Source organism: Tetrao urogallus (genome assembly GCF_951394365.1).
Source record: "Tetrao urogallus genome assembly, chromosome: 5".
NCBI classification, from domain to species: Eukaryota; Metazoa; Chordata; class Aves; order Galliformes; family Phasianidae; genus Tetrao; species Tetrao urogallus.
Genome location: NC_136818.1, coordinates 36,952,718 through 36,977,558, shown reverse-complemented (window position 1 = coordinate 36,977,558; position 24,841 = coordinate 36,952,718).

The following is a 24,841-nucleotide window of genomic DNA, read 5'->3' as shown; positions in this document are numbered from 1 at the left end:
TAGCTCTGCATTTTCACCAGCCTGAACAAGAGCCTGCATGCCACTCTCATGAAAATCTGCATCAGCAGAGGTGACCCATTGTTGCTGTTGCCACTGCTGAAACACAGCACTCACCACCTTACTGTGCTCACATCCACTGCTTGGTCTCCATTCAGCAAGCATCGATGATTGTCAATTGGGGCCATTTTTTTCCACAGCATGCAGCAGCTGCCATGAGAAACACAGCTGCCAATCATTCCAACAATCCAACCTTGCCAGTCAAGGCCCAGACCAGACAGAATGTAAAGCATCATAACTTAAGGCTAGCTTCTTCAGGACTTCTTTCCTCACTATGCCCCCTAATTATGTATCATTGTTTGGACAGTTCAGGGGTAAAATTATGGAAATAAGAGAAGTAAGACTTATGGAAGGGGGGAAATTATTTTTGTGATAACACAGTAAAGACTATCCTCAAGGCCAACACTGCATAGGCTTTATTACGTTATATGCTTATCACACAGTATTTTTTTAAATTGAACTATTTGGTGATTTATATTTTTAAATCTAGGCTGGGTATTTTGTATCTATTCCTGCTATCAGCTAGTGAGATCTAACCAGCAAACATTTCGTACTTTTTGGTGCACAGCTGGAGTTCTGCTAAGAGACCACGCCTGATGTTTCAAAGATGATGTATTTTGGCATGAAGTGATTTGCTCAGTCCGTTTGTCTTTCCCTTGGATGTGGGCTTAAGCACCAGTAAAAGACTGCTTTTTTACCTTTCATTGAGAAAAAGAGCAAATGTCATTTCATAGAAGAAAACACTCTTAGAGGCTACAAAGACACAGTGACCAAAAATGTGATCTGAAGCTACATCAGCTCTCTGCATTCCTCTGCATTCACCATGAGCTGTTGTCCCTCCTTCTAGGAAACAATGATGACAGTGAAAGAAAAGTTACTGATCATCATTTCATCACTACTAGCTTTCCATTTCTAAACATGCTTGGTTAAAACTCCTCATATCAAATCAGGCCTTTGCAGAGCGATAAAGAATTGCTTTATTTTCTGCACTGTGGTGAAGAACAGTCTGTGTCAGTTCATCTGGAATAAACGTGCATTCAGCGCTCACTGTCCTCTGGTTATGTTGTTTACAGTTTGCCCTGTCCAGTGTGTGGTAGATGCTGGCTGTCACAGATGTGTGCTGTGTCAGAAAGGGCTATCTCAGCTACCAGCATGCAGCAGCTATCACTCTTTGTCTTCCTGCAGTTTTCATTTGGTCTTATTCACACGTCCCTGAGAGTGAGAGAGTCAAAGTCATCTGCCCTACGGTTATTATGCTATTGCACAAAGGAGTTCTTCAGGCCACAGCAGGAGTCTGAAAACAAGCCTGTTGACAAACTATTGTGACCCATCCTATTCGTATTTAGAACTGCAGCTGTCCTGAAGCTGAAGTTTACATCCCCATCTGCACACCCAGATTTTACAGCCCTAAGCACAGCAAAAGTGCCATGGATGGAGGTCGTGTTGAGAAATTCAGGCAAGTCCTCAGCTATCTCATATCGCTTCTTTAAGTATTGAAAAATTCTTATCTGCGTATTAAACTAAATGAGCAATTTCTCTCCCCCAGCTGGTATCACAAAGCTGAGTGTACCGTTGGGCTCAAGATTTTACATTACTGGAAGATTATGTCAGAATAGGTACAGAAAACAATTTTGAAGAGTCACAGTCAATAAGAAGACACTGCTAATCAGCAAGTAACCCATCTTACACACTTTTTTCTGCATGCCACTAACACCCAAATTGCTTTACCAACAATGCACAAAATTTCCTGTGGTCTGGAATAAAAGTACATAAAGCTTGAGATGCGTACAGGGGAAACTGGGAAGTCAATAACTTCCTCAAGTAACTGAAAATGAATACCTACAGCAGTTACTAATATTTCTGTTAGAAACAAAATACATAACACCTTCCAAATGGAAATGAAATCCCTCTACTGTTATTCGAGCAGCTTCCACAGAGCAACTGACTGTACCTTAGGAACGACATTGATTTTCAAAGACACATTTGCTTCTGATAGATACCTTTCCTATCTGACATGATTTGAGGTTTTTTATCACATGCAAATCCCTACTGTGAGGAAGGCAAAATCAAATATGCAGTACTGTGTCAGTGATAACGAGTCAGGCAGCAATACACAGGAAAGTATTAGGAGTCATCTTCAATGGAACAGGCGTGTGCAAAGCAATGCTGATGAACAGGAGGCAGATTTCATGGGCTGCATTAATAAGGCAGGCAGTGATTCCTCTCTATTCAGTGTCAGTGAGGCCTCAGTTAGAATAATGAGTACAGTCCGGTGCCTGACACTCAATTTTTGTCTTTGGAGGTTGGGGGAATCTTTGTGAAAGGGTTTAAGTTACACAACTATTTTTCAGGGATGCAATAGATGAGCTTGGTCTTAGCACAAAGTTAGACTGAAGCCTCTCCAGAGGTTGCTTCCAGCCATATATAACACTATTAACATGTGATTAATATGTGAATATCAGCCTTAGTGCCCCAGGTTAGAATGAAAATAAAAATAAGACAGCCAAAATTAAACCAGAAGGCATCTGTTGCATTAATGGATTTTGTGCATTGACCTGAAGTTGGTGTTAATGACTGCTGCACTATGCCGTTTCCTAAAGATATGTATTGTGCAGTAAGTGGCCCAAATGTGTTTTAACATTCTTAGATTTCAGGATAAAAAAACTGTCTCCTCGCTACCTCTATCTTATGATGTAGATATTTTTCCAGAACTGAATTATGGGATGACAGCCACATCAGTCCTGGAAACAAGGGACTCTCAAAGGAAAAGTGGCAGAAATGGCTGCTGCCCCTACTTGGCGAGATAAAGATTTCCACAGAAGTTAACACATTAGCACAGAGCAAGTCTGCCAGCACAGTCTAAAATGGACCCGAGGAACCATTGGCCTCACACAACTGCTAGCTTTCCTGGGGTCCAGGGGAACCCCAGCAGCTCTCGTTTGCCCTGTCCAACCATGAGCAGCAGCAAGCAGAAGCCAGGCTGAAAGCCCCTCTACCAACAGGCACCAGCACCTAGGCATGCAACTACATGTGGTGATGAATCACAGGGTGGCTTTGGGTTTTACAGCAGCTGCTGTACAGCAGCTCCTGCACTCAGCCAGGGCAGTGCAGACACAGACCAACTCCTGACATTTCCTGAATGTGTGCTCCCTCAGCCTGATTCAATTAACAGGTATAGGGCACACTAAGTCTCACTGCCTCCTGCAGATCTGTCATCCAGCTTCTCAATAAGCTAACATTTAAAGTGGCATTAAGTTATCCCACATGTAGTTAGACCTGGAATTGTAGACCATGATTGCTGGCAAGTAATTTATGTTCTACATTTACCTATGTGTGGGTTTCTGACTAGCAGGTACCAAACCAAAAACAGCAGGACTATGCCACTATTCAAACCTGTTCATAGGAAATAATCTCAGTGAGTAGTTCACCAATTGTTTACAGAGGGAGGCATTAGTCTACAAAATTTTACAGCCCAAGCATGTTGCCTTTGGTAATTCTTTGTCTGTCTTTACCTGCCAGCTTTTCCCTGATGCAACACAAACTTCAAGCAAAAAAATGAGCACAACAGAGAAAAGCATATCTGGATTGAGACTGCATCTTGCTCCTGGCAAGTGAGGGTGCCTTCCTGGAACACAGCCTGTGCCTGTCCAGTAGCAAGAGCCAGGACAGTGGATCGTGCCTTGGGAGCAAAGCCACAGGTCAGACAAACAACTGCTATGATGCAATGCAGGCTGGGGCTACCCCACTCCCAGGGCTTGAGGGCAGGCTTCTCACTCACCAGGGCAATTGCACAGGGCTCTCAGATCTACAGCTATGAGATTATTCATATAAAATTTCTACAGGAAGGAAAAGTTTGAGTGGGAGGGCTGTTATCTTGGATTTATCAGAGGAGAGGTTGGACCTAAAATAAAAAGAAACTTCTGTAAAAACAAAAAAAAAGTAAGCATCTCCTAGAAGGCACTGTGCTCCCACACAGCATGTAAATGCAGCAGTCTGAGCAGGGGCAGTTCAGCTGTGTGGTCTATCCCCCCAGCCCTTTCTCCAGAGAAGCCAACGATGTTGTTTCATGGATGTGCTGAATATAAGTAGCACGGCCAGCTACTAGTCTGAGTAAATGCCCACTCCAAAAATCAACTCAAACTTTCATTGTCTTCTAGGAAAGACAAAATCCAGTGCGACTTCTCAAATATTATCCCAAAGTAGATATGAAGTTTTAGTTAAAACAAAGCACATTACTGCAGCTTTCCCAGTGCCCGTGGAAAGCAAGCACCCTGAGATAGCCTAGATTTTGTTTCTGAATCCTGCTGTGATCAGTTTGAGAGGTTTCTGTTTACAAAGAACCAAACATCCAGCACCTCCTACATGAAAGTAATGAAAAGCGCAAATTCCAATTCTTCATACTGTTTTCTGGACTCGCAGCTGCTTTGACACTGTTGCCAGAAGGTGCAATTCACAGCCATTCCACGCAAAAAAAATGAGTCCAACCCTCACAAATCAATATCATTGCCTTGATGCTCTGCACCTGCCTTGAAGGTGAGAGTTCTCTTCTTTCACTGATCCCTAACAGAAACAGCAAAAGAGGGAAATGTACAGCTAATGCCTCCCCCATGTAGCGTGGCCCAAGCCACAGCTTTGAGGAGTTGTTATGATGATTGTTTGCACCAATCGAGCTCAGCAGAGGCTTTCGTGTTCAGCACACTGCATCATCTCCAGGGAGCTTCCTTTACAACATTTATAAATGAGAAAACAAGATAACTTTAGACTGCACAGCTGCAGGGTGCAGGAGGAAAGCGATAAAATAACACTGAATTAATCCATTCATTCAAAGGCCACTAAATTGTAGTGGATGGATTTAATGAGATTGGTCTCTAAATAGCTGACAAAAAAAAAAAAAAGGAAAAACTCCATTCTTGCCCCATCTCACCCCACACCCAGCCCACCTCAAAAGAACACTTGCAGGCAAGGCTGCCCACATTATATAGGTCAGCACCTACTCTAAAATTCATCTGGTTTAGTGAAAATAGAGGGCAGGCACAGAGAGCTGTTTCCTGACCCCAGCCTTTCAGAGCCCCCCAGTCAGAGCTAGCATGCTTTTTTCCAGGCACTCGGCATTTTGCCCCTGGCGAGCCAGAGCTCAGTAGCACATGCAGGTCAGGTCATTCTCCCCTCTGAGGCTGAGCAAGCTGTGATGCTCTGTGGCTGTCAGGACAAACTGGGCACTTGTGGTTCAGACTTAGGCACTGCTGATATTTTTGATGATTACATCTTATAAGCTGAGCCAGGCAAGAAGAGCCACAGGGACACGGGACGCAGAGCAGCCTGGGACCTGGCCACTCCCCACAGGCTGCTTCTCCTGCGTGCCCAAGCACACACCATCTGTCAGAAACTGTGTGCACCTCCCTCTCTGAGGGACAGGACATGGACGAGCGTGTGACATTGATTTACTGCATTAGGCACTTGCATTTCAGGCTCGCCAGCCTGGGATAAGGACCTAAGCAAAACAGTGGGGAGGGGGAAGAAACGAGATATTCTTTTCATACATTGTATCAGGCAGAGTCACGCTTCACAGATGTGAATCACAGGAACACCAGGGCTACTGCATCAGGAGGGACGCACAGCAGCGGCACAGGGCGGGGTGGGGGACCTCCACCACAGCGCTGCATTGCTGACTCAGAGCCCCCGATGCACCACAGAGCAGTGCCGGCACCGCCGCTCCTGGAGAACAAAGCAGTGCAGCTCCCTGCAGGACAGCGCGTTCACAGCCGTGCACGGGCATGCAGAGGTGCTGCTCGGTGCCTCAGTGCACTGACTCTTTCACAGACTGAAGCACCTATTTTCTGTTGACACTGAGAATGTTTATACAAAACAGATTATTCCATGTATTGCTCGATTCATGTACCTTTGTCTAGCCTGAAAAAAAAATTTTGAGTGTTCAAATTGTGATACACAAACAGCAAAACACGCTGTGCTCCTCACAGTCATTATTTTCTTTTAGGTGTTCAAGGTTCCATACGTGGGACCAGAAATGGGAAGAAATGTTCCCCCCCATAGCCATTCTGCAAGGGACGAGACTGCTGCAGCAGGGGCTGGTGCTGATCTCTGCTCCTATTGGCCTCAGCGTTGGATGGGACTGCACTGCTGACCCTAGGCGGGATAGGGCTTTCACATCCTAGTTTTCCCCTGCTAAGGCTCTGCTATGAGCTGGACTCAGCAGGACCTTACATGTGAGGCACTACAGGCAACGTGAAAATAGAAACACCATCTTGTAACCAAAAATTAGTAGTCAGCAAGCTTAACAAGCCACTTACACACAGAGAAACTACTAGACAGATTAAATGTTGCCCTAAGATCTGATGCTAAATTCCTGTCTGAGACAGCTTCCTGTGCTGGTAGGACGATACTCTCCACATTTTATAGACAGAGGAGGGACTTGAAAAAAGAAAGAGTTTCAGATGCAGCTAGACCTTAGCAGAATTTAGGGAATGGCAGTCGTGCTAAGCCCTAGGAACTCTTCCAGGCTCCTGGGCTACACTGACATACAGCCACTGCTTGATAGAGTGCTCTTCCCCATGCTGCCTCACACTTCACAGTTCCAGGCTGCAGTTTCTGGCATGGAGAGTTGAGTCCTTAGGCTAGGCTGGATTTTGAACAGGTAATATCCCACACTAGAAATTGCCTCATGCATATACAAAACAACTTGCTTCAAACTCCAATAATTTACCTCTTGTACAATCTGCCGCCATAAGAAGGATTACTCATAGTCCCCGTGGACGTTTTGTGAACTCTCTGGGAGCAGCTGAGGACACGGGGAATACCACAGGTTGGGCAAACCAGAATGTTGACAGGCCCTGTGGGACTGTCAGTTCTACCTACATCTTAAGTGCAACAGGTGCTGGCAGTGTCCCACAGCAGCTGTCAATCCCCCTGCCACCCATTCATTGGGACATTCTGGCCACAAAAACACAGGGGAGGTAAAAGACCCAAAAAGCACCCAAAAAGCTTTGTGAAATTACAACTGCCCTCTTAATGTGAGTTTCCAAGTGGGTGAGCACCCATAGCTGACACTGTCCTTCCAGTTCCTCAGCTCTATAAACCCGTGCATACATGTGCAAGATCAGACAAAGAGAAAACCAACTCCCTAAAATACCTGCCCACAGACTTTTCATCCTGTGCACCAGAGAGAAATAACCCACTGAGGATTTCACCATTGCTATTGATGTGAGAATTACCTAATATAGCAAAACCCCAGGTGGCAACGTAAGATCCTAAAAACCTGTTGAAGAGATGCACTAAAAATAACCAGATCAATAGAAACTACATAAAATATTCCCTGCATTAACTGAACAAAGTTGAAGAAGTTTGTTAGACTGATCACTGAGATCAGGGTTTGGAAATTCAGAATTTCCTCATTTTCATAAATTGCATCCTAGTCTATCCGCCCAATGCATCTCTAGTGGTATACTTTTTATGCACTAGGCTCTCAGTTTATGCACTCAAGACATCTTTATAATTTTAGCTGCACCTCAGCACAGCATGTTGCCTAAACACAGCAGTGGCAGCAGAAACAACCCATACCACAGTGTAGCATCCCAACCTTCATTTCTAAACACGGTTTGACTCTCCTGTAGACTTAAGACACTTTTAGATTTACTCCAGTTCAGTGCAGACTGTTTTAAAATTATGTATATATACATGCATGGAGATAAACACACTCAGCGTAGGTGTGCCTCTGACTCCATCAAAACGATGCACCCATCGGACTGTGAAGAGCAAAATTAGTTCTGCATGGAAAACCTTGTATTTATATGTCTTTGGTGACAAACCCCCTCACACAGGCAGGAAAGGTGTTATTAGTGCTGTTACTCTGACACCATCACACGCAGATCCCTTCAAACAAACTTTCTTCTTCCTCCTCCCAGTAACCTTCTCACCAGCCCGAGAGCTGCAGCTGCTGCCACCAACATGGCTTTCCAACTCCCCAGAGCCACGAGCCCAGTGTTTCTGCAGATTATAGAAAGCAGACAACTGCTTTAAATCTCTTGCGATATGACCTTGCATGTGAGCTTACCAAACACCACTCCTGCTCGCAGGTGACTGGCGAGGCATGGAGCGGCCGTGGCACTGCTCCTTTGTGCCTGTGGGGATGCAGGGCACAAGGGCCACAGCTACCTAAGCAACCATGCCCAGGGGCATGGCTGGCTGCCATACCTCAACACCACTGAGTCACTAGGGATTTATTTTTTAAAGAATGTTTTAGAGTTTAGCTTCTCCTTGCCTGAGATTTGCCCTGGTCTCTATTCATTATGCTGCTGGGTGTGGTTGGGCAAGCTCTGAGAAACACAACAAAAGAGAAAAGAGCATTTACCTCAGCTAACTCTCACTTCCAACGTGTTGTTAATAATGGCAAGATAAATTGCTGCTGGGGTTGGTTGGTTTGTTTTTAAATGGAACATGGTTTATACTTCCTAGCAGCAGGCAGGATTTCTACTAAGCAGTACACTGGTATCAAAATTAGAACAATTTATTTAATATCACATGCAGATTTATCTCAAATCTGCACATGTATCTCAAATCTGCATGTCTTCAGTCCTCAGATTCAGTACTTCTTTGTAAATCTCCCTGATTAAATAAGCCACTTCCAGGGAAGGTTGCAGTTTCATTTTGACATAGTCTGCACTCTAATCAAAACAACAGAAATACCAGGCTCACTGAGAAAGAGATGAGAGATGGAGAGAATGCTGAACACACTTCATTTACAGAAAACAAAGATGGCGTTGTTTTTTATTCTGTACTGCAGTTTGTGCTTTCTTCATCTCAAACCATTCAATCTCTTCCCAGAGCTCTCTCCTCTTTAGTATTTCCTCTCATCCATTTTCATTCTCAGGCAGAAAGCCCTGATTGAGACACAAGGAACAATAGATTAAAGGAGTAACCATGGGCTTGTCAGCACCCGGCATGTAACCCACTACTAAATGACCATGCTGCCCAGGGGAACGTGTTGTTGTCTCTGATGGTGAAAGTTTCAGGAGCTTTCAGAATTCTTCATTTCTTGTCATTCTGTGCTCACGACTGCATGGCAGAATAAGCTGGGAGGTTCCCCCTGGAGATGGCAGGAGATTATCAGGCTGCTCCCTGGTGGCACCAGCTCATCGGGTATCTCTCAGCTCTGTGCAGGAGAGCAGGCCTCACTGTCCCCAATTGACAGGGCAGAGATGCCTTTTATGGCAAGGCTATTTCTTCCTTTGTACTTCTGCCCAAGCCGCTGCCAGGAAATACTGGCAGGGACTTCAAAAGCTGTTTGGAATCAGCACCTAGTGAAGTCACAGGCAGGTTGAGCCTTGACGTCCTCTATGGAGCGGCACCAAGGTTTCAGTGCATTCCTGCTCCTGCCTGGCCTTCAGCCAGAGCTGAGCTTTTCTACCTGTGAGAAGAAAGCCTAAAGGATGCGTAAGCACATGCACACAGCCTGCATGTCACCATTCTCATGGAGCCCACTCTGTGCTCCCTCTCATCATTACCACCACTGTGCCCAGAGCTGCACATCTTTGCTTCTGCTCTGCACTGTGCCATCCTGCAGCCACACAACACTTGCTGGAAAGCCAGACAAACTCAAACCAGAGCCTCATGTTTCCCTTTCAGACTGGGACTGCTGCTTTCTGCAGACCCTGAACAGAAGGACTGCTTTGCAGCAGTGTGCTTCTCCTTGGCAGAGAAAGTGCCAAGTTAAATGCAGCAACTAAAGAGTGCCACTGCTGGCTAGAAAAAGCATAAAACCTCACTGCCTGAACATGCAGCTTTTTCCCAAGGAAGAACCTGTGGTCTGCTGCCTGCTCAGCAGACAGGCCTAGGGCTGTGCTTCCCCCAAAACACAGCACCAGGGATGTAGGCAAGCACACACAGCCCTGCTGTGTGCTATGTGACACTGCCTTGTTAAAAAGCTGTACAATTAACTTGTGGGAAGCGCTAGCATTATTGGAAATATTTTAAGACTTCCTGCCCTCCAAAATCCCATTTTCCCTCCCTGCCTGTCCTTTTCCTTTTCTATGCATGATATAATCTCAAAAGATGATCCGAAACCCCATTTTCTCCATCCATAGGTTACGTTCACCTGAAAGAAAGATCATTATCAGCTGCAGCATACTCATCAGTGCTCATAATCCAGCCAGGAGCCTGAGTGCCACTGCTCCCTTAGCTGGTCATCTAATGCGTGTCTGACTTCTCCCCTCAGTGAAGTTTGGGATGAATTACTCACTTCTCCACTCCTCCAGCCCAAGGTGAGAGACAGCCTGAGAGGTCAGTGACAGTGCTTCAGACCTCTCAAGTTCTTGCAGCCAAAGAGAAATGTTTTCCTTTGTGCTGCCTTTTACACTTGGAAGATGTGGCTTTTGTGGTTATTAAATGCTTCCGTGATGTGCTGACATCTAACCACCCTTCGTAAGCTGTTGAGTGTGCATTGCAGACCACACTCTTTTACTGAGATGGTATTTTTTAATTCTTCTAACGAATTGTGTGTTTTTTGGTAGAAAACCAAGCAGTAAATCGCACAGGCAATTGGTTTAACAAAATGGCCTTCAAGCAAAGCACAGGGAGAAGACCAGGGAAAAAGGCAGCTCAGTTGCTACCAGCAATTCTACATGGAGCCCTTACAGCTTATTTTCTTGTGCTGCCAAACACCCCCCAGCCTTTGCATCCTCCTACCCCATATCCCTCACACTGCACAAGCCATCTCTGTCCCGCTGCTACCCAAAGCAAACCTGGCAGGCATTGGGCATGCACTTGGAGGCTGCGCAGCTGGCTTGAGCTCAGGCTTGGAATGAAAGTGAGCAGAGCAAACATGGGGCAGGAGATGCAGCTGTGGCTGCAGCATTGTGGAAACCTGCACGTGGGTCTGGGAAACGCTGCAGCCAGGCCAGCGCACACCTGGAGCAGCTTTCACAGCTTAGTAAAGCTACCCAGAGGATGCACTGTAAATTAATTGAGCAGCTCAGGCACACTGGCGATGCTGCACACTGTGTAGAAATCATTACTATCTTTCTCTGTGCAGAGAAACTACTTAAACTTTGTATTGTTGCTGCAAGAATCAACTGGAGCCCTCTTTCAGCTTGCATACCACCTTACACCGAAGCCCGGGGAATTCTGAGTTTAACAGCAAAGTTAAGACACAGCATAGTACACTCTATGCTGACACCCCTCAAATTGGGGTGTGCACTAGGAGAGTAAGGCACAAAAGGAGACGAAAGGTCACTAAAGAACAGAGAGTATAGGATACAAACACCTGCCACAAAACTCTGGGAGTCAGTTTCAGGTTGTTATCTGCGATGCCCAGGATGAGGCATCTAATGAGGGAAGAAATCTGGAAACACTGTAGGATATTTGGAAGGGGGTGGGAAGACCACTCTCCCTCCAAGAGCACCAACCTGCACCCCTTGGCATTTAGCAGGCTGAGAGCCATGAGGAGGTGACAGATTTGAGGAGGCATGAAGATCTGCCTGCTTCTCCAGGCTGTGCCATGCAATGCCACTGTTGTATCAGCCAGATTATAGAGCAGCCCTGTTCAGCCCGCAGCTGTGTTTATTGCTGATATAATTGAAAGCCAACCCAGAATAAAGATTAAAATAAAAAAAAAAAAAGGAGAAAAAAAAAAAAAAGGGAGTGAAAGAGACAAAACAACACGTTTTAGTTTTGGCTTATGACACTTAGGGCATTTTATACCAGAACAAGTGGGTGTTTGTCTGGAGTAGTTCTGCAGAGACACTCCAGCTGAGATGAATTTATTATTTATCCAAGCTCTGGGCCTGAAGAAAGCAAGAGGCTTATGTAAGCACCCAGTTGGGATTTCTAGATCCTCGTTTAGACACTTGCTGTACTAGCTTCGTGTGGAGACTGCCCACTCAAATCAGGGATAGAGAGCAAAAAGGATTCCTCCATCAGAGCGTAGGTGCCATTAAGTGCGTGACTTTGAGCTGCTCTTGAACAGCTGAAATGTAATTTTCCTCAAAGTGGGAGTGGGGAGCAGGAAAGAGCCCTAAGGACCGCTCACTGCTGAGAGGAAACTGCAGCTATTACCTCTGCCCACACAAAACTGTCCAAGCCGAAACAGCTCGGCTCTCTGCTGGCAACAGGAGGGAGTGGCAGCCCCTGGCCAAGGCTGGCAGCAAGAGGGCAGAGGGCTCCCCCAGCAGGCAGGGACACCCCGTCCCCTTCTCTTCCTTCCCAGCAAGAGGGCAAGTCACAAATCCTGACTTCCCAAAATTAATCACAAAGTTATCTAACCTGACTGTTTACACTCTCCCCCTCACTTCTTGAGGACTGCTTGGTGTCAGATCCCCGATGACACAAAGCGATGGACCGCAGCCAACTCCCACAGCCCCACTTTCAACCTTTCATTGGCCATTCTCCTAATGATAGCAGATCATGATAGCTGGTGAGATGAAGATGTACATTACGTGCCCAATGCACACTAAGGTTGTATGAGTAGAGGACTCACCTTCGGAATGGTCACCATAGTTTGGTGCAAAGCTTTGTAAAAGTTTAATTTCTCAGGAATTCAACCATATCTCTGTAATTAAAAGGTTTTTGCTAATAATGTTGGCTATGAAATAGTAGGCAGCCAATTGAAGCTCATATTGTATAACAAAGGTCAAAGAAGCAGATCATTTTTAATTGAATATGCAAATTATATGAAGTGTCTAGATGTCAAGAAGTCTGAAAGCAAAGATGCAAGTTGTGTAAGTCATTCTAGAAACCAAATGAGATCTGTCTAATTAATTAATTGTAGTTGGAGGGCTCTAAAGCAGCAGAGGGAGCATTCCCACCTGCACTGGGAATTGGAGCCTAACAAACAGAGATATGGCATGAAACTATAAATGAACACTTGCAGACTGAGGATAATTTGAGCTCTGAAAGAGCATTACTATTTACTACAGATCCAGCCGTCTTCAGATAGCTCCAGGCACTGCACTTCTGCATTCCAGCTATTTACTTTCTGATTTCACAATCTTTACGGTTTCCTCCATTATCTTTCACAGCACATATGTAAAAGCCCACAAAAACAAAATCTGACAGACTGTGCCGGGGAACAGTAAAATCGACTCTACAGAATGTGCTGTAAAATGCAATGCAATGAACTAAACAAATAGAAAACCACGTGGTATCATTTCTTAATTTGTTTCATCTACCTTGAGTTTACTTGGAGCAGCACTAGGTAGGCATTTGCTAACAAACGTGCAAGTATGCAGCAGATGGCCCCCTATTAAAAATGCGCTCTGAGAGCTCTGGGAAGCCCTTGGAGAGCCGAGGAAACCGGCAAGTTGGTATTTATGCCTCTCCCCAGAATTCAGGATATAAAGCCAACCCACGTGAGCCATACACCCAAACGAGAAAGATAAGCAATTCTCTCCTATCTCTGCCCTGCCGAGGTACTGCTTCTCAGTGCGGTCTGCAGCACTGTTCTTTAACCAAAGATTGCAAAAAGATGGTGAGAAGCAGCAGCAGCAAGCCTCAGCAGTAGCTTCTGCATCAGCCAAAGAGTGGCCACAAATAAATCATGATAATAGACAAATTTGTTCTTGACAAAGAGCATAAAATACAATTTTTCTATTACACTTCAATGCCCAGGGAAGGCTGGACTATGTGATTATGTCTCAGCTCCTAGATTTCCCCATGCTGCACATGGATGAATTTTTAAAGCCTGATTTTGAAGCAGTATCTTTGAACCTCAAAGCCACCAGATAAGGCAGGGAGTTGGCAGACATCATGCAACTGCAGAAAAGGGTATTTTATGTTTTAGGACACAAAGTAACCCTAACTTGTCTGAAAGGATGATTGTAGAAAGTGCCTTGTGCACATCACTGTGTGCAAAAACTAATTTGAAGGCAAGGAAGCGTTTTGCAGGGCCATCGACGCAACACAACCACAAGCACAGCCAGGCTTGTCGGGATGCCAGAGCAGCCTGGGACTTCTCAGCCTCGAGAGCCAGCCCTGCGCAGCCATCCCTACCCACACTGCCAGCAGCACCTCTGCTCACACCACAGCCAGCCTGCCAGCACAGCATATGGAAACCCAAAAACTCCTCCAAGAGATTGGAGCAAGGGCTCAGGAATGTTCATCTAGTTTTCAGCTAAAGCACCATCTGTTTTAAGAGACTGAGCAGTGCAACACTCACACATGCTGCACTACTGCACATCAGGAGATGAAGACTTGATATGTTTGGAAGATCTTCCAACCAAAATCAAGGGCAAACCTTCTCTAGGATATCGGCTCTGTCTACCATCACTGAGGTGCTCAAGGCAAACACATTAAAAAAAAAAACAGGAGGGGGAGCAGCTGTTTACGATGTGGATAGTGATAGGACAAGGGGGAATGGTTTTAAACTGAGACAGGAGAGGTTTAGGTTAGATATTAGGAGGAAGTTTTTCCACACAGAGATGCACTGGAACAGGTTGCCCAGGAAGTTGTGGATGCCCCATCCGTGGAGGCATTCAAGGCCAGGCTGGATGTGGCTCTGGGCAGCCTGGTCTGGTGGTTGGGTACCCTGCCCGTAGCAGAGGGGTTGAAACCAGATGATCATCATGGTCCTTTTCAACCCAGGCCATTCTATGATTCTATGATTTATCCCCCTGAAGTGGGGTCACAGGTTGGGGGAGGGAGAGAGAGGCTCTGCTCCTCTTTGTGTGTACTTGTGCTCTCTGTTTCCTCATATTTAGGATAAAAATAATCCTTTTTATGTCCTGTATGGATCATTTCAAAATCTATTGATAAAAAAAATCAATAGGAGGTGATTTCATGGAATAGAAAGTTACCTCAATTCCACACAACAGGGAAAATTTGCTCAGTACCCAGACACTGCAGCTCCCCTTAAAACACTGTGCTGATTTTCCCATACCAGCACTTTTTGGGGTTGAGAGGAGTGCTGGCCTCAGGTTTCCCTGATAGAAGCATTTCTACAAATCAGAAGGGGGAAAACTTTCACAAGCCATTTCTCTCCAAACACGCTGTATACACGATAGAGCCTTCTCCCAGCCAAAGGCATGGAAATCACACACCCTGTACAATTCACTCCATTGACCAAATGCAGAGTCCTACTGGAAATCTGGTCAGACAGAAGATGTCTTCCTTAACAGCAAACAGAAATCACACAAGGGATGAATATGGCTGTTGCCTGCAGACATTTTCTTTCCTTCCTATCTTTGGCTCCCAGGCTCCACCCTGAAGATATACATGCAGCAACAGAACACACATCTGTTGCAAAAACATTTGGTGCTCTAGTTGCTTGGTGGTAATATCCACATGGCTAAAAACACTCATCCATATTTCTGGCTAAGCTACTTACAGTAATTCCTACTGCCAAAAAAATGCAGGTGCACTTATTTACACACATTCCTGTGGCTCGTTCCTGAGCGGACACTGACTTTCACAAGAGGATTCCTCAGCTGTGGCAGGCACACACCAAGGCCCATTGCTGCTGCAAAGCGAGGAAGGAGCCAGGGCCCCACGCAGACCCTGTGCCAGCAGAGATGGGAGGAGAGAGGTGGGAATGGGGTGCTGCATGGACTCGGTCACGCAGGTGTGAAGGTAACTTCTCATTGTACAGCTCATTGCCCTGCCTGCACTGGTAGAGGTGCTCATTTTTATAGCTGCTATCACACTGGGATGGTTGAATCACTTTAAATGTCCTCCCAAAAATAGTACAGCAATACCTTTAGAGAAATAAAGCTGATTCCAAAGTTACATTATCCATAGGAGGTCTGGAAAACTTGTGGCAGCTTAGTAGAAGGCACATCTGGTCTGTAAGTAGCACAACATACAGAAAGTTACTATTGAATTACTGTAACACCTCAACATCTTGCAGCATGTAAAATTGTCCTTACTGCCTGCATCACCACCTTTTTTCTTCTTCTTTCTTTATTTTAAAACTGCATCTTTAATCTCACCAAGTCATCCAACATCTTCTAGGTTTACAGCTTTGGGTAATCCAAAATGCATTATAATCGGGCTTACACATCTCTGGATCCTTCTGGTACCCCAGAGAATGTGTGCTTTAAATCAAAATGGTCTAATTAGTTGCTAACTGATACAATATTTGGGGCAAAGATTCTTACTTCCAATCTTGGAAATATTCTCACACCCACCAGATCTTCCCAAGCTTGTTCTACAAACCCCTCTGCCCCATCACCATGTCTCCCATCTGCAGGCCATCAGATCACCATACAGCTTCTGTCACAGTATGGAAAAATACTTTTAATTACAGAAAAGCCAATGGATTACAGCAGCAGAACAAAAGCAACAGAAGGACCTGAGCACACATACTTTTATATTCCTGCCTCAAAACTAAGGAGGGCTCTCACGCGCCCACCGGTCTCCTGACCTCAGGTGCTCCTTTTGGAAATCTGTGAAAACATTTATTTCCTCTCCTTGTTTGCCATATGGAGCTGTAGGGTACATGCAGGGGCTGGCAGCTGTGCAGGCACGCCCTGGCCCTTCTGTTGCTCCATGCCATAGAAACCTCTAAGGCAATGGGGCAGGGCGTGAAGCAGCGAGGCCAGTTGGGCAGAGCACCCTGCCAGAAGCTTCCCAAGCTTCAGCACGGCTCTGCAGAGCCTGGCTCCTTGCAGGGGAGCTGCAGCATCACTGCTGAAGAGCAGGGCACATCTGAGTCATCACCGCACACCTCTTGCAGATAACACGCTTGACGTGCTTCATTACTATTAAAGGTTCCAGCGTTGCTGCCCAGCTTCATTTCACAGCCCAAATATGTAAATACAATTTCCCCATCTAGTGGTCCAGCAGAGTAAAAATGCCACTTTGCTGCTACAGCTGCTGGGGGACCGTATCTGGCAGGGACACCCCCAGCTGCACACCCAACCACCCAGGGCAGTGGGCAAGGGGCAGGAGAAGGACAGAGACAAACCTCATGGCACACTGCAGATCTGCTGAAAATGTCTTGAAAAGCTTAAAAACAAACAAAAAAACAAGCAAAGTTCCTTCGATTGCTCCAACAAAAGCCATGTAGAAAGAAGCATATTCCTCTGGATGAAGCAAGCCCAGGGCATTCTGAAGCAATCAAACTGGTCCCCTGAAAAATCAGAATTACCTTGGAAACTCCGACAAGCTATGAGCTCTGACAGCAACAAAATGGCTTCCTAGAGCCCAAGCTCTCTGATTGAATCCTCCTTCACTGCTCCAGCAGCCAGCATTATTGGAGCAACACACTGACAGAAATAACAAACCAAATCAATTCGATGAGGCAGCTTTTAGCTGCAGTGAATTACATTTCCATGGACTTCATTGCAGTGATTCTGCCCCCAGTGACAGGATTAAAGCAGTGAAGGTGATGGCGCTGCAGCCCCCAGCCCCTCCCTCCTTGCAGCCAGCTGGATTTCCCAGGGGGCTTCAAGGTGTGAACAACGCGACCAGAACAAAAGCAGCCCCCACTCCAGGCGCCAGGCACCTCTCCTTCCTCACCTGCCACAAAGTGGTATTAATCCCTGAGCCTGCTTCCTCACGCACTTCCTTTGCAGCAACAAAGGCCTGGAACCAATCTCTGGCACTACCAAAGCAGTAGAAATCCTGCCCTCACAGAGCAGCCTTAAGTTGCTCTCCACAAACACCTGGTGCCTGGTCCTCACAGCGCTGAGACCAAACCATGCTCACCAGCCGTGCCATCCCTTTCCAGTCCAACACCAAACCACACTCCACTCCCTTCATTTTCCCCTTGGGGTAACCATCCAAACGCCATTTGAAGTGGATACTCTGTGACATTCATGATTAAAGGGACTTAGGGCAAAGAGAATTTAATATCACAAGGAACACGATCTATCTGCCTTGATGCAAAACTAAACCAAATAGCCCAAAATCATCTCGACTTGATAAATTTTCTTTTAGAAAGAGTACCCAGGGAGGTATTTTTGCTGGACTCTTTGTAATTCATAAAGTTTCTCTGCTATTTTACATCAGTAGAGAAACAGTTTCTCGTTTCCCATTTTCTTTTATGGATTTTCCATAGGAAGCATCCAGCATATGAAAGAATGAGGCACGCCCACTTTTGTAACATAAAAACATCCACTTCTTTTAAACATATTGCAACTTATCTGTTCCATACAGTTTAGATCTAGTTTGGTCTGTTTGCACACACACACACAAATATCTTTACAGAGAATGAGGCATTCCCATAAATATCAGATTTCAATTTAAGAGAGAAAGGCTTGTTAATCTCACAAGAGAATTTGGCAGACCAGACTGCCTTTTCAAAGCTGTTATTTGGGCCTTTTCTTGACCACTTCACAGTCATGTGACAGACAGCATTTTTCCTAACAGCCTTCAGTTCATACTGACTGAAGCTGAGAAATAGTTTGATACCTCAACTTAAGCCACGCAAAATATCTCACTGGCAACCTGCACAAGGGAAAATCCCCTTGGGGTGATCTGGTCTGTGCAGTAGGGGTGAAAAGCAGCTTCTGTGACTATGGCTGTGGATGACTTGAGCTTGGAGAATGTGAAATGTGAATGAGACACCAGAGGTGGGGATCAATGGGCATCAAAGGGGAAAATCTCCCTGGCCAGCACATGCACCCTGAGCTGAGCCTTATCCCTGCAGTAAGCTGTGCTCATTGCTCACAGGGAGGACTCGGAGAGAGAGAAAGCAAGCCTGCCAGCTATCTAAGGGCAAAACGTGGCTAAATCTACACCCATATTGCCATAGCTGTACCGAGGACAAAACAAACCTTTTTGGGTTTTATTATTGTTACTGGAAGAAGCAGAGGCTGGGGACTTAGGGAGCGCACAGGAAACTAATGATGGTTGTTTTTTTTTTTTTTTTTAAAAAAAAAAAGAACAAGGAAATTTAATTGTATAAACACCACGTAAGAAGAAAAAATAAAAACAAAGTCCATTCATATCCAAGGGAAACAGCCCAGCAGGGTGAGCTGTGAAGCCTGGGAGCAACGCCCAGCCAGGCAGGGACACCAGATCAGAAGGTGCTTGGAGGGAAGGGAGCTTTCACTGCCCCATGCTCTCGTGGACTTCCAGACTGCAGTTGTGCAGCATCCAGCACACTCTGCACTCATTGTCCGTCATACCAAAGGGAAATGAGCCCACAGAGATGTCATCCTGACGACCTGGGTCACGTCAGGCAGCCTGCACAATTTAAGCACAAGGCGGCTGAGTTTCTCCCAGCAATTCCCAGTTTTAGTGCTGACTATCAGATGAAGTCATGTATGATGCTTTTCTGGAAAGTCAAAGTGTTGTCACAGGGCCATTATCTTACAGTTCTGAAACCACAAGGATCTCATGGCTCTTGCTTCAAAGAGTAGGCTTGCTTTCCTCTTTTCCCTCTCCTTCCCCTAAGCAGATAAATAATTCTCTCAAAACCACGCCTTTGGATTCAGGAGACCCAAACCACTCTCTCCACAGAGCATAAACTACTTGGAGAGCAGCCCTGAAAACTTTCCCACACTGAGGCCGTCACCTTCTCCCCTCCCTTTAGGAGGATCACTGAAACCAGGACACTAATTTGGCTTTCTGGCCCTCTCCCCCCTTTCACTCCTTCATTCAGCGCTAACAACAATGTGGCCGCATGCCAAGCACAGCACAGCGTCTGAGGAGAGGACATGCACACAAGAAGGGTGGAAACAGAAGATGCAGCCCATTTCCCACAGGCCTACTCAGAGGACAGTTGTCCCCTGGGCCTGTGTTCAGCCACTGCTGCAGGCACAGTGCGGGCATCCTCCCCTCCCATCGGGTGTGCAGCCTGTGACCTACAGATCAGTGAGCAAACACGGAGAAGAGCCCACGCAGCACAGAGCAACATGCTGTGTGGTGGAGCACTGCCAGCGATACAGTGCTGAGCTTGTGTGGGTTTGCCACCAGAGGCTGATCAATGGCACAGGGATCTGGCAACACTGCCCACCTGAGGTCAGGCACCTACCACCCCGGCTTCTGTCTCACTTCCCAGTCCATCCTCCAAGAAGCGGAGCCCTTACACGTGCTATGGATCATGGAGATAACCTTCTCTAAACAGCTGAATATTGAGATATGAAAAAGCCTGGGTTGAAGCCTTTAGCAACAGGAAGGAGGTTGTTACAGCAGTAATTTACTGTGGTAGGTTTTGCAGCGTGATTGCAACATATCATTACACCAGTTTTATCCCTTTCCATTTGGCAGATGCTGATTCCTTCCCCCTGTTTCTTACAGAGCACAAGCCAACATGGCAGTGTTTCAAATGGTTTTAAACTCTGCCAATAGCAATAAAAAAAATAAAAGTTCTCACAATTGCATTGGCTTACCCAAAACCAATACATACATACACACACAAGTGAAAAATACACAGAGCTCGGCCAACATGTGAGGGCGGTGCCAGAGCAATGGCAGGTTGGGCTGCTCGGGGTAGGTGGAATGAGCAGACTGCGGGCAAGTGGGAGGCTGGGAGAGGGGCCTGGAGCTCTCCAGCATGTACAGCCCTTCCTTCCTCAACAGCCTGCCACCTCACACATATTAGGAGCTTTGCAGGCCACTCTGCCAGACCTGTGTGCGCTACAGGACGTGGAATCTGAATCACAGCCCGCAGGGATGGCAGAGAATCGCTGCTACATACGCTGTGGGGAGGGAGGGGCACTCAGGAAATGAAATACTGTACTGTGTTCCCTGTCCTCAGACTCCTCTTTGCTATTCCTGCAGATCAATGGAGTCCTGCAGTAAGAAGTACAGATTCGGTGCAAACCTTTCTTCAAGAAGCACAAAAGAACCGAGCCTTTTATTAACATAAATGAGAAGTAGCTCCTGTTACATCACTGAAGTTTGACTAGGGCACAGCCAAGAAGAAGGAGAAGCACTCAGTCTTTGTGGAGCTCTGGTGCAGTGGGACTGACAAGCTCCATGCAGCATCCCGAAGCCATGAGTGGGGACAGCAGTCGGCTGCCCCTGCCTCCTGAGCAGCACAAGGAGGGTGGGCTTTGCACTACCTGTCATTCTGGGTTTCTGCTGAGGCATTTTGTTGTCCTTGTAAGCTCTGGGAGGATATGGCAGGATGCTTCCTCTGCTGCTGGAACCATTATCATTCACATCCACCTCCTTTTTTCAAGAAACAACTGTCAATCAGCATCTCCTTGCAGAAATCACTGCTCCTTCTCACTCCAATCAAGTATTCTCTGAATTCAGGAGCTGGCAGCACACAGCACAGAGTGAAGAATGTGAGGAACACAACAATGTAGGGAAGTGCCACTTCCCTGGGTTTGGCCAACCATGTCTTCACAATGGGGTCAGAGACCCACCACCTATAACAACCTCTGCTGATCATGCAACAAACACGTGGAGAAAGGCATTTTCTTTCCTTGCTGCTTTTGATGGAGCCAGCAGGCCACCGAGGCAATACACATGCGCATCCCAGATGCAAGAAAGTGCCCTGGGAGGCAGGAAAGTCTAAGTTCTCCTGGTTGTACCTATTTAAGATGCAACAGTTTAATTCCTCCTTGAAAGCAAGGCATTATGCCCAAGCCATGAGAAGAGGGGGAGTAGATATTAGCCATGAATGGCTCTTATTTCTCTCACTCAGTGCAGGATGCTTAGGAGATAAAGCAGGGCAACTTATTACTTGCTTATTTAAAGGAAAATAAATTATTTTAAGGTATTGAGAGTCTCCTTCAGAGGAACTGTTTATAATTTGGTTCAACTAATGTGATTTATACATCCTGGGAAGGAACTTAGTTGTAAAATATATTGAAGCAAATATCTGTGAAAGTTGCAGCTGTTTTTCAGCTTAGATCTAGGTAACTGGCAATTATACATAGTGATAATTCTGTCTTTGCATTATAGATTTGAAAAACTGGTTGAGCTCCAGCCCCACCCAGAAACACTTGCTTCTAAAATGTCTGCCATCTTACGTACAACTCGCACTCACAGCTCTAGCAGACTTGGCAGTGATGGCAGTGGAGGAGAGAGGAGCAGAAAAGCTGCTAAACTTTCTTCCATTTAAATTCGTGTTTATGATTTCAGTGGTGCAGCACAAGTAACCATAAGCTATGAAATAATTTCTGTTTTCACATAAAAAATGTGAAGCATCAAAAACTATTTGCATTAAGAATGGACTTCAATAACTTGTCAGAGCAATAAAACCATTCTTTTAAAAGTCAGCTATTACACTTTCCATGGGAAAAAAAGAAGAATAATCTTATTAATCCTGAGTGACTTCTTTAAATGAAACCATAAATGACTTATTTCCTTCCATTTTCCAGTATATATTATCAACAAAGCATTAATGAAAAGAGACTCCAGCAAAAATCCCTCGGAGGGCTTTTTTTCAAATAAGGATCAGTTTGGTTCAGCATAGCAAAACTACGTGGTCAGAGGGAACAGATTTGCAGGAAGTAACTGCAGAACGAGTACCTCAGCAGTTAGAAGGAAAAGCTCATACGTTGTACAATGTTTCCATATGAAACGCATTTGAGCATGAACACTTCTATTCGCAGATAGACCTTTCATCCAAACATGAAGGACTGTTTTTAGAGTTCATGTTTCTGCTAAAACTCCATAAAGCCAGCAGCCCGCTGCCTGCAGTGCGGTGGGCCCCATTTCTCATGCACCTGGCCGGTTGCTCCTGGGCACAAATCCCAGATGTGGTTCCTCAAGGAGATAAATTTCATTTGCCCAGCAGTTTGGGTTAGCAAAACTGAGCCTAAATGGAAGGGGGAGTGAATTTCACTGTGTGTAATGAGCAAGAAAAGGAAAATTGAGATTTACTGTGTTTTTCTAACTTTGCTGCACAACTCCAAAGTCAGTGAATACAACAGAGATTCTTGTAGTAGCTTCCACTCCCATCAGCAGTTCAAACAGCTTAAATATTCACATCTGTGTAATAATGTTGCAAAAATTAAAATTTACTTTAAAAAAATTACACAGTGAAAGTCACAAGGGAGAGAGGCCTGTTTACCAGAAGGTTATTTTCTCATTATTTAACAGAATTTCATTTTAAGCACTGTGCAGTCCATCTCTGAATGAAAGCTCATAAAAGGCGTGCTCCTTTAGAAATTAAACTTTCATGAAATGCATTTTAGTGTTCTTAGTAAAGAATTGTTGCCAGCATAATTCTCAAACCGCACCCAAGCCTACCCATGTCAGGTGAGCACAGAGCAATGAGAAAAAGCTGGGAGTATCTGCTATAGAGAAGCACTGTCTACAGAACAAAAAGACGAGCTCTTACAAATTCCCTCAGAATTACAGACACTCACCTCAGCCATATTATAATCTTCACTGCTGTTAGATCCCCACATTAATAAAATTGCTGATACAGAGGAAGAAAAGGGTTCTGACATTAAAAAAACTCTGCAAACTGAATAAGAGGAAATACCAACAAAAGACTGAGAAAATGTAGAGCAAAAACTTTGCACTAGACACTAGGCTGGAGTGAAAGTGAGGTTATGGTGTTTTAAAATGGAAACGTACACACACCCCACCCAAACATCAGTAGATTAAATTAAGACTGAGAGAGACAGATAACACACTTCACCTAATGTGATATCGTGAAGAGAATCCTTTCTTGAAACAAGAAACATAGGGAAAATCCTACCTGCTGGTCATCAGGGAAGAAAATATCCCACAGAATGCTCTTTCGTGGCACTAAGCTGATATTTTCTAATAAGTTCCTCCAATGACCTTGGAAACTCTTTCCTATAAAGCTGGTCACTCATTCTGAGCTCTGAGTTTGTACTGCTGGAGCCACATCCTGCTGTTACTGAACGTAAAATTTTACTTCCATCAATACAAAGTCCTGACATTTTCTCATGCAGCTGCTCAAAATCATAAGAGCTGTATTTCTACACCAGAGCAATCCTGAATAACTATCCCAAATGACTTTGCATTTCCAACAAACTGTCACTCACTGGTCGCCCATTTCCTCAGAAAGTTGTAAGTTCATTGAACAGGGGATAACTCTCAGTAGAGAAACTTCCACCTATGTGGAGGCTGGCTATTTGTTCCTCTCTTTTTGGCCTTCACTTACCTATGTCCATTAACCCACCAGAAAAAAAGAAAAAGTAATCCTTCTTACTCCACAGCAGTTCAATACCTGTAGGAACACACACTGAAGCACTTAGAGTGCCACTGTACGTAAGTTGTTTTGTTGTTCTTGACACCTTAAAAAGCACAGATGTATGATTCTCTTGGTGAGAGCTGTCATGCACACAATATGATTTGTTTCTTATTACAGTATTCCATTTCTACCAAGATTCTGACATATTTTTAATCCCTATATTCTTATTTAAATCAGACTCCACTTCATGCACCTTAGATTTATTTTTTTTAAGATCTGCAGCATTTGAATATAGACTGCATCTACACTTGCTACTTGTCCCATCTGTTTTTAATGTACTGTGATTATCAGAGGCCATTTGCTTGTTGTACTGTTATTCCTTTGTAGTCTATCATTTTCATTTCTGAATTACAGGATTTTCTTATTTCTGGATTACAAGATTTTCATTGTTCCACTGCCTTGTGATTCATCAATCAGATCTGAGTGGCAAAACACAGCATAGTATAAAAACCTCAGTGACTTATAAATGGGAACAGGCTGAGAGCTGGGGCTCTTCAGCTTGGAGAAGAGAAAGATTGGGGATTGGGGGGGAACTGATAGCAGCCTTCCTATACGTGCAGGGGGCCTACGGGAAAGCTGGGGAGGGACTTCTTAGAAGGGCAGGTAGCAAAGGATGAGGGGAAATGCCTTTAAACTGAAAGCGGGCAGGTTAAGATTAGTTATTAGGAAGAAGTTCTTTACTGTGAGGGTGGAACAGGTTGCCCA